At 47.4% G+C, this 10,779-nt stretch overlaps 1 protein-coding gene across 50 annotated transcripts in view; it reads right to left on the reverse strand.

Moving 5' to 3' along the window:
• Positions 1-10,779, reverse strand: part of Pik3cd (phosphatidylinositol-4,5-bisphosphate 3-kinase, catalytic subunit delta) — a 47,900-nt gene that overhangs the window by 15,168 nt on the left and 21,953 nt on the right. For 38 of the 50 annotated variants that reach the window (XR_015619957.1, XR_015619954.1, XR_015619956.1 and 35 more), the window contains 1 exon segment: positions 10,514-10,632. The exons of 7 other annotated variants lie outside the window; for them this stretch is intronic. The gene's annotated coding sequence lies outside the window, so the exon portion shown is untranslated. 50 annotated transcript variants of the gene reach the window in all.

A 10,779-nucleotide genomic window follows, 5' to 3' on the forward strand; every position in this document is an offset into this window, starting at 1 on the left:
AACCGAGGGCCCAGAGAGGGGAAACAAGAACGGGCAGATGCTTGAAAACCGAAGGCAAAACTCTACAAGTCTTAAAAAAAAGTTCTAGGCAGAAAACAATTAGCTTAAAAACAACTTTGAGTAGCCAGGCACACAGGCACCTGCTTCAATTCCAATACTTGGGAGGTGACAGGGGTGGGGGGCGGGGGCAGTGGTGGTGGTGAGGACACAGACCAGGAGGAAAGCAAAGCCAGCCTCAGCTATGTAAGTTCAATGCCAGCCTGGTGACCATGAGACATCTGTCTCTCAGTTTCTCTCTCTGTCTCTCTCTCTCTGTCTCTCTCTCTGTCTCTCTCTCTCTCTGTCTCTCTCTCTGTCTCTCTCTCACACACACACACACACACACACACACACATACACACACACACACACACACACACGCAGGCACAGAAAGAGAAAATACGGGACTTTATCTAAAGAGTTATATCTGTCATGCCAACCCTCAGCCATCCCTGCCCCCACCCCACAGTACCACAGCAATAACAAAACATTGCAGATAACAGGACACAGGGTGTGTTCACCACCCACACTCCAGAGCACCAAACCCCTCCCCCGCCACCACCAGCTTCCCCCTTCCAGGTCACCACAACCTAGAATCCAGCCACTTATCAATGGTATGCATGTTTTCATACTCTTGCTACTAGTGTGCATCCACGAGCAATTCCTAGTGTTTTCTGTGTGCTTTTTAAGACCTTCCTGCTTAGTGAAGTCTTGAGAGCCTTCAGGCCACCCAGCATGAGGGGACGCCCACAGACCCAGGCTTGTGCAGGTCTTTTGCAAGGAGCCTACTGCTGCTGTGAGTTCATGGATGCAACAGCCACGTCATATCAAGAGAACATCATTTGCTTGCAGCCCTCCCTCATCAGCCTTGGGCTTCCTCATTCTTTCTGCCCAACCCTCAGACTGGGGTGGGGGTGGGGGCGGCGGGATGCTACAGATTTCCAGTTTAGTGCTGAGCAGTAAATAGGTCTAATGTTCATATAATCAAATCTGTTCACTTGTGTTTTATTATTTTGATTATTTTGTTGGTTTGTTTTTGAAAGAGTCTCTACTATGTAGACCACGTTGGCCTCAAACTCATAAATGCTGGGATTAAAAGAGTGAGTGCACACTGTGCCTGGCCTATTTTTAGTCTTTAAAAAAGAAAAAAGATTCTAAGCTGAGGGTGTGTGGTTCGGTTGGTAGAGTACTTGCCTACCTCCCCTCCTCTGCTCCCCCAAAGATCTACATTCAATTGCCAACACCACATAAACAAACTGGGTATGGTGCTACACATCTGTAACCCCTGCTCACGGCAGGCAGAGACAGAAGGATCACACATTCAATGCCATCTTCTACATTGCAAGTTCAAGGTCAGCTTCAACTACATGAGACCCTATCAAAAAAAAAAAAAAAGGTCTTCTGAGTTGGGATTTGTAGCTCAGTGAACAGCTCGGCTTGAGGCTCTGAATCGGAGCCCGACACCAAAACATAACAAAACTTTCCCTACCTACCACAAGGTCACATTCTCCTGGTTTAAATGACATGTTTGGTTTATGAGAGATGTCCCAGTTGGTGGTGGTATCAAGTGGGCTGTGCCAGACTCACATGGCAGCATGCTAGCAGCTGCTCCAAACTCCCCCCCAGGACCACCCCTCCCCCGTTGGTGGTAGCTACTTCCTCTGAGTGTGAAACCACGTCCTACTTGGGGTTCCTCTTTCTGAGGCCAAAATTTTCCCTTTTTATTTAAACTTCAGGCAGGGTGGCAGTCAGGAATCTGGGAGATTACATCCACAATGGATTCTTTCTAAGTTTGAGAAGTCAGGGGTACCTTCAGTCACATGAACACAGGCTTGGGCTTTTGAGAACCCTACCCAAAGGTCTGGGTCTGAGGTAAGCAGATGTTTTGTTTTCTTGTCCCTCAGCCCTGTGGAAAGGAAGGTTTCAGATGCATCTATCCATCTGGCGGCAGAAAACTAAGTCTGTCAACAACTTCATTTAACCATGGGAAAGATCCCAGGGTGTGCCAAGACAAAGAGGAACCACTTCTCTCTTCTATGGAAGAAGTCTAGAACCTTCCATTTCCAGTAGGATGCAAAATAGAGAGAAAAGCAGGGACTCAGCGTTACCCCCAAATTGCACACTGATACAGCCATGGACGTAAACTGTTGGGCTGTAGGGACCAGGCCAATCATAGTCTTACCCAGGCACTCACCCAACAGACCTCGAGTACAGATACTGTGGAAGGCACAATCAGGAGAGTTTAAAGCGTTGTATAGTCACCCTCAGGGACATTCTAAGGTGGGAGCCAGCAGCAGGATGCAGGCTATCCTTCCCACTGACGCTTAGGTAGAAGCGAGGAGGAAGACTCTCCTCGCTGAGGAGAGATAGCTGAGGAAAACAATGAATCTCATGGACAGAAAGCTGAGCATCTGAAGCTGGGAATGAAAGCCAATTCACACAAGTTCAAGGCCAGCCCAGGACACAAGAAACATTGTCTCAAAAGAAAAGATACTCTCCTGACGTAGGCAGCTTGTCCTCCCATGGAGTTCCTGCCTCCTCTCCACTTCCTCAGACGTGCACCATCCTTCCTGCTTTCTATAGCGATGGGGAGGGCAGTGAGGGTCTCTCTCTGGTTTTGAGTGTTATTTTTAAAACATAGGTATGTTGAGCTGTGGTAGACAGGAACACATGGGGATCAATGCCCCTTGGAGGGCAGAGCCACCCGGTTCCGGAGAATTGGAGTTACAAGCAGTTGTGAACCATCCCGGGTGGAAACTGAATGTGGACCTCTCTAAGCGGTAATCACTCTTAACCGCTGGGTCAGCTCTCCACCTCTCCAGCACCAAGTCCCCAACCCCCAGGACACCTTTGATTCCCTGGATCCAGACACACCAGCAGCCAGATCTATTCCCGGCTTCCATGGGGATTTTCTTTTCATTTACAGCATTTGAATTAGGTTTAATGTTTAATTAGCTGGAAGGCAAAGGTAGGTGAATCCCTGAGCATTCAAGGTCAGTCTGCTTGACATAGTGAGTGCTAGGCCAGCCAGGTAGATACAAGGATATCCTGTCTTTAAAAAAAAAAAAAAAAAAAAAAAAAGGAACTGGAGAGATGGCTCAGTGGTTAAGAGTACTGCCTGCCCTTGCAGAGGACCCAGGTTCAATTCCAGGCAATCACATGACAGCTCACACCTATCTATAACTCCTGAAACTCCTCATACACGCAGACAAAACACCAATGAACATAATAGACAAAATAAATTATAAAAAAAAAGTTATGTTTACTTATCTGGTCTCGTTTCTGCCGCACACATACTCCATGCTAGCTGGCCAGCGAGCTCCTAGCCAAGTTGTTCCCCGTCCCCATCTTTCCACCTTCCACTGCACATAACTTTTTACGTGGGTTCCAGGGACCCAAACTCAAGATGCTGGCTTGCATGGCTCCCACTCTCGCCCACTAAACCATCCCGATAACTCATCGAGTTGGCTCTTCTGCCGTCTCCCAGATAGCATCCTTTCCCACATAAGAAGCAGTACCCTTCCAGACACTTCTTGTTTAGAAAGTTCTTTCCTTGGAGGTTGACTGCCTCTGACAGCCAATTTCTGCCCTCTGGGCTGCCATCAGTAATAAGCTAGGAGGGCAGCTCAAGGTCAGCAAGGGCCAGGGCGGTCCCAATACCTGTGAGTAATACCTGTATCTCAGGCATTCATCCCGGCTCTTCTGTCTGCACCTACATTATTCAGAAGGTGTCTGAGAAGACGTCACAGGACACAGCTCAGTCCCTTCAACTTGTACCTGCAAACTTGATCTGCAAAATCAGCTATTGGACAACATTGTGGTAGATTTATGAGTCTCCAATAAACCCTTTGACCAAATTCTGGATGTCCCCCACCAGTCTGCTTTAGCCTGAGATGGCTCAGTCAGTAAAGCCCTTGCTTTGCTGCCTGAGAACCTGAGGTATCCTCAGAACCCACATAAAAAGCTGGGTACAACAGCATAAGCTTGTAATACGAGAGCTGGCACCACGGGACAGGAGAAGGAGGAAACAGTGAAACCCAGAGCTCACACGTCGGCTAGAAAGGCTTAGCTGGTGGAGCTGCAGGCCAATGAAAGGCCCTGTCTCAAACAAGAGCGTGGAATCCTTCCCGGGGAACAAGACCCGCACGCATCTGTGTGCATATGTGTGGATACACGCGTAGATCCAGGAGAGAACTTCTCCAAAGACTAACAGACATACCGGGGCTACCACCAGCATCCAGGGAATGCCTCAGGGGCCCTAGGAGACTTGGGAGAGGCCTGCAAGCAAGCAAGGAGCCTGTGATGGTTTGTATATGGTCGGCTCAGGGAGAGACATTATTAGAAGGTGTGGCCTTGAAGTGGGTGTGGCCTTGCTGGAGTGGGTGTGTCACTGTGGGCATGGGCTTAAGACCCTCCTCCTAGCTGCCTAGAAGTCAGTCTTCCACTAGCAGCCTTCAGATGAAGATGTAGAACTCTCAGCTCCTCCTGCGCCATGCCTGCCTGGATGCTGCCATGTTCCCACCTTGATGATAATGGACTGCACCTCTGAACCTGTAAGCCAGCCCCAGTGAAATGTTGTCCTTGTAAGAGTTGCCTTGGTCATGGTGTCTGTTCACAGAGTAAAACCCTAAGACAGAGTCCCACTGGCTTGAGTCTTGCTCCAAACTGAGTTCCCAGAGAGTTCTTTGCCTTCTTGCTAAGCTCTCAGTGGCTACAATCTCCGGATTAATAAACTCCACCTCTTTCCAGGGTCCATGGCAAATATGGATAATTCTGACCGGGCAAGTTACCCGGCCTTTGTCAACATAAAGGTAACTTTTGGGGTCCTGCCGTCCTGAGTCCTGTGGAATGGCCTCGTATGGGAACACATGAGTCACTTTGGCTCGACACACTGGGGATAGGCAACAAGAACAAGAAGGGAAATTGTGTCCCCCTTCTCTGGATGATAACCATCTTCCTCCTGGAGACATGGAGCCCTGGGAAATCTACGTCATGCTCCCTCATGCTGCCCCAAAGGGGACCCAGAGTCACTCCAGAAGAGGAGTGTCAAGGTTCCCTGGGAGCCATCTCTACATGTCTGTGGAGAGTCAGAACATTCATACTGTATCCTGCTGAGAAGCCATCTGTCCAAAGCCTGGATTTCAGAGTCAAGATGACAATTTAATTAGTCCAAGAGAGTCTGATTCACAGAAACATCCAGAAAGTGACTATGCATAATCTAAGTATCCATACACTCAGGCTAGAAGATCTAAGACTGGAAGCCATCTCAATAGCAAATCGGGAGGGCACCATGCAAAAGCATTCGTGGAGCAGGTGAACAGTGACCGGCAGCAGACACTGAACCTAGTGCCACTTTCAAAGAGGGCTGTTTGCAGGAGCCCCTCAACCTCAGGAAGCCCTGCTAATCAAGGTGTTCATCTCTCAGCTGCAATTAATCTAGGAGGAAAACCACACAGATGTGTGCTTCAGGGTACACAGAGTCCGAAGGTGTTTTATCCAAAGGGTAGCCTCACAGCAAATGTCCAGGGATATTCCCCAAGAAAAGACATTAAGACAGTCATCCTGCGGGGTTGGGGATTTAGCTCAGTGGTAGAGCGCTTGCCTAGCAAGGCCCTGGATTCGGTCCTTAGCTCCGGAAAAAAAAAAAAATCCTGCTCTGGATGTCAAGGAAAGTCCAAAGCCCCCAAGACACCCCCTGGAGGACCCCTGAAGGGTGTCACGAAGAGCCACGCTCCTGGGCTTGCCTGCATTAACCACTTACTAATACGGTCAGCAGGAAGCCGACAGGCATCAATCACCCTTGCTCTTAGGGAATTTTCAAGTCTAATGAGAGGAGACAGGAAATCAAAAGGAAATAGAATGAACAAGATGATTTCATAGAGCCAAAGATCTGGACTGAAACAAAAAGGACAGCAGAGGGGTGTCCTGTGGATGAAAGGCCATGGGAGGGGCAGAGCAGGGAAGGAGCAGGGGGAAGGGGGATATGGTCCTTGGGTGGGAGAGGCCACACAGAAGCAAAGGCTCCACTGAGTGAAGGATCCAGCAAGGATGGGTCCCACAGAGACCAGGTGGTGACAACAAGGCAGGAACAAGTATAAAGACCCTGAAACAGGAAACCAGGTGACAAGCCCTAGATCCTCTGAGGGAAATGACCAGGAAAGGTGACCTCAGCCCCTGCTCACACTCAGGGCTCCAGTTTAGTGCTAGGCTTTCTCCCTTCTGGCTCTCACTCCTACCACAAAGCCATCTAAGGCAATAGGCTTGGAGGCTGAACCAACAACTGAGAGACAGGACCTTGGGCTTTGAGCCCCAATGACTAAGGACTGAATAAACACCTTTTCTTTGTAAGTAGCCTGCTACGATTTAGTTACGTAACTGAAAACAAAACTTAACATAGTGTTGTTTTCCAGTCATTCCCAAGCCTCAGAGAGCACTTGAAACATTGAAAGCCATTTGGCAGCCAAGGCAAATGAGAAACAGACACAGTTGTACATTGTATCCACTTTGGTTTCGGGTTTTCTTCTTGCTTTGTAGCTCAGGTTGACCTCTCGTCTCAGCCCGCTCAATATTGAGATACAGGAATGATACTTGGCTTACCATCTGTTTCCTACATTCCTGAAGACTTTCTCACCATTTCCTCAAAAAGACATAAAAGCTATGTGTCAAATTTTTTATATTTACATCTAAAAAATGCTTTAAATGAACCATGCACAATTTCACCTGCCTGTAACTCTAACACCAAAGAGGCAAAAACAGGAAGGTCGTAAGTTCAAGACCAGCCTGGGCTATATCATGAGACTTATGTATAGAAATGCATGGCTGTAATCCCAGCCCTAAGGAAACAGAGGTAGGAGGACTGTCCCAAGTTCAAGGCTAACTGATATAATAGGGACTCCTAGACCAGCCAGACCCTCTTTCAAAAAACCCAAAACAGAGGCTAGAGAGATAGCTCAATGGTTAAGATTACTTGCTGCTCTTGCAAAGGACCAGAGTTTGGCTTCCAGAAGCCTTATTTGGGTGGCTTGCAACTACCTTAACTCCAGCTCCATGAGATCTGAAACTTCTGATCTGGATCCAAGGACATTACACTCACATACACATAAACTCACATACACACAGACACACATATACACGAAGTCTAAAATTAATAACAAAGCCTTTAATTGTTACGTGCCTTTAATTCCCACACTTGGGAGGTGTGGATCTCTGCGAGTTTGAGGCCATCTTAGACTACACAGGATAGTTCCAGGACAACTAGAGCTGCTACACAGAGAGCCCCTATCTTTAAAATAAAAGTAATAATCTTTAAAAGAAAACCATTATTTCTGATGCCACAGGGGTTTGTTTGTTTGCGACAGAATCTCAAGGTAACCTTGAACTCATGTAGCGAAGAGTGACTTTGAACTTCTGATCCTCCTGCCTCCCAAGTACTGGGAGGCCCCAGCACACCTAACTTACGCAGTATTGGGGGCTGAACCAGGGCTCTGTGCAAGCCAACTGAGCTACAACTCAACCACTGTTAACTTAGTTTCAATGCCCAAGAGCATTTTGTCTCTCCTTTAAGAAGAAAATGTGGCAACTTCTGGTTTCCTTTGTCTGTCTGCCTGCCTGTCTGTCTGGGTCATTCTTGCTAAGACCTTAACTATGTAGGACCATCCAGGGCTGCCAGGTCAAAGGTAAGGGCACTGGGTCAGCTACTTTCACTTCCCTGTAACAAAATAACTCACAGGAACGACTTAGGAAGGAAAGACTTATTTTGGCTCACAGTTTCAGGGTCTCAGTCCATCACTGCCAGGCAGGCATGGTCATGATCAGCTAGTTCATGGCTTGCAGGTCTGTGGCAGATGCTGTTCACATCATGGTAGACCCAGAAGCAGACAGCACAGCAAAAACTAGGGATACCACCCTCACCCTCATACCTACCTTCTGCTTATCACGTCTTACTTTACCCAGGCTTCCAACAGCCTCCCAGGAGTGTACCACCACATGGGGACAAACATTTGAAACATGATACCGAGTGTGAAACTTCAGAGTCACACTGTCACAGCCACTAACCCCATTTGGACACTGGAAGGGTTCACTGTGTCAAGGGCTACGTGAGCCAGTGATCAATGTCGGGATTGATGGTGGCTGTTCTTGTGAGATCAGTTTCCTCAGAGAGAAGCTTTGCAAGGCCCTGCTTGGTGAATGGGTGGAAGCTGAGACCCCAAGCCTCCATCATTTTCTGCGTGAGCGTCTAGGTTCCTTCCTATCCATCTTTCAACTTTTTGAAATCTCCCTCCAACTTCTATCAACTTCCTTCCTCCCCACCAGCCCCTTTCCCCGATTCATGATTTGTTTTTCTGATCCATTTAATTTAACCAGGATCATACTATTCACTGGAGTCTGGTGGTCTCTCCCTAGATCTACCAAAGGGAGAGTCCAACCGTGAGAGGTAGAACCCCTGAGCCTCTCCCCTCCAGCCATGTTTAACAACAGACAGACTCATGCTTTGTGGGTATCCACAGCTGCTGTAAGCACACTTTGTAATGACTGCAGAGTTCCCAAGAGATGCACAACTCCAGTTTCAGGGAATCCAATGCCCTCTTCTGAGTTCCATGTGTACCACAAGCACATGGTGCACATACGTACAAGCAGGTAAACAGTCATACACATTAAATAAAAATGAATCTTTTAAAATTAAAACTCTTGGGGTTGGGGATTTAGCTCAGTGGTAGAGCACTTGCCTAGCAAGCACAAGGCCCTGGGTTCGGTCCCCAGCTCAAAAAAAAAAAATTAAATTAAAATTCTTTACGAATAAAGGCTAAAGTTATTATTAAGGGGGTATTTCCGGAGCCATGGAGATGAGTAAAGGTATTTTCTGTGCAAGGTTGGCGACCCGAGACCACTCCTCTCAACCCACATAAAGAGGAAATGGAAAACAACGCCACAGGATTGTCCTCATTGAAGCAAGGGGAGGAGGTATGGGAGAGGGGGATTCCGGAAGAGAAACCAGGAAAGGGAATACATTTGAAATGTAAATACATAAAGTACCCAATTTAAAAAAAAAAGAAGAGGGCTGGGGATTTAGCTCAGTGGTAGAGCGCTTACCTAGGAAGCGCAAGGCCCTGGGTTCGGTCCCCAGCTCAGAAAAAAAGAAAAAAAAATAAAATAAAATAAAAAAATAAAAAAAAATTAAAAAAAAAGAAAAGAAAAAGAGACCAAATAAATAAATAAAGAAAGAAAGAAAGAAAGAAAGAAAGAAAGAAAAAGAGACCTAAAATAAAAAAAGAAAAGAATTCAACTCCACAAAATTGTCCTCTGACCTCTGCACACACACCACCATGGCATAAGTGTGTCTGAACACACACTAATCATACATGTAAAAAATTTAAGGCATTTTGAAAACTAAGTTTCCATCATAAAAAAAAAAGTTCTGCCATTGTTAACATTTTGTTTAAAGCTGGGCAGTGACGGCACACACCTTTAATTTCAGCATGCAGGAGGCAGAGAAAGGTGGACCTCTGAGTTTGAGGCTAGTCTGGTCTACAAAGGGAGTTCCAGGACAGTCAGGGACTGTTTTGAAAAACTGAAGAAGAGGAGAAGGGGGGGGGGCCAGGAGGGGACGGTACAGGAAGAGGAAAAAGAGGAAGGGAAAGAAGAAAGAAAGAAAGTTGCATAATATTTTTATTTTGAAAGAGATCCACAACAGAGAGGTTTAGCAAGCACTAAGAAAGACCTAGAGACGATGAGAAAAAAGGCTGGGGAAACTTCACAGGTGACACTGACCCTGCCCTTTTCTTCCTGAAAAGGCAACGCTTCTCAGTGTTCTCCATGCCTACACGATAATCATACACCTGCAAGGGGACCCCAGACTGCAAGGGGACCCCCGACTTCTCCACCACACAGCTCAATGCCCACCCTGCTTACTGCCTGGATGGGAGGTGCCTTAGGTACTTTTCTATTGCTGTGGAAAGACACCATAACCGAGGCAAGTTATAGGAGAGTTTATTTGGGGCTCGTGATTTTAGGGGACTAGAATCCATGACCATGATGGTGGCGGACGTGGTGGCAGGCGGGCAAACATGGTGCTGGAGACGCTGAGGCCGTGCATCTTAAGATATAAACATGAAACAGTGGAAAGAGACACCAGAAATGGCCTGAGTCTTTTGGAACCTCAAGTCCCCCAGTGACACATTCCCCTGACAAGGCCACACCTCCTAACCCTTCCTGAACAGTTCCACCAACTGGAGACCTAGCATTCAGATGCACAACAGTGGCCCAGAAACTCAAGAGAGAAACCTACCTTGGCTTTGTGACTGCCCCGGTCTCTGTAGACACAAAAGCCCCTACTTAATGCCACCACCTGGCTATAATCCCAACCCCCGCTCTCTTCCTCTGAGAAGGCTCACCCTATGGACAAGTCCGAGAGGGTAGATTTTCTTGAAATCCCTATCTGTAATACAGTATCTCTTCCTCTCTTCCCCTAACCTACCTGTTTGGGATGGGCCGAGAAGGACCACCAGCCAAGGCCCCTGTGCCTGGGAGATTACAGGTGCTTTGCCATCAGGGAGCTTCATCCCACTTCTGCCTGGCTCTCAGCTCCTTATGTGTCTGAAAGGAAGAAAGGAGGAGAGAACACTTTGAACACAGACGTTCAGACCCATGCTGACCATGTAGCTCAGGGCAGTGTTTGCCTGCCCAACACGCAAAGAGACTCCCAGTACTGAAGGAAGCCCCATTTCATCTCAGATCCCCTTC

The sequence above is a fragment of the Rattus norvegicus genome, chromosome 5, assembly GCF_021556685.1.
Source record: "Rattus norvegicus strain SHRSP/BbbUtx chromosome 5, alternate assembly SHRSP_T2T, whole genome shotgun sequence".
Lineage (NCBI taxonomy): Eukaryota > Metazoa > Chordata > Mammalia > Rodentia > Muridae > Rattus > Rattus norvegicus.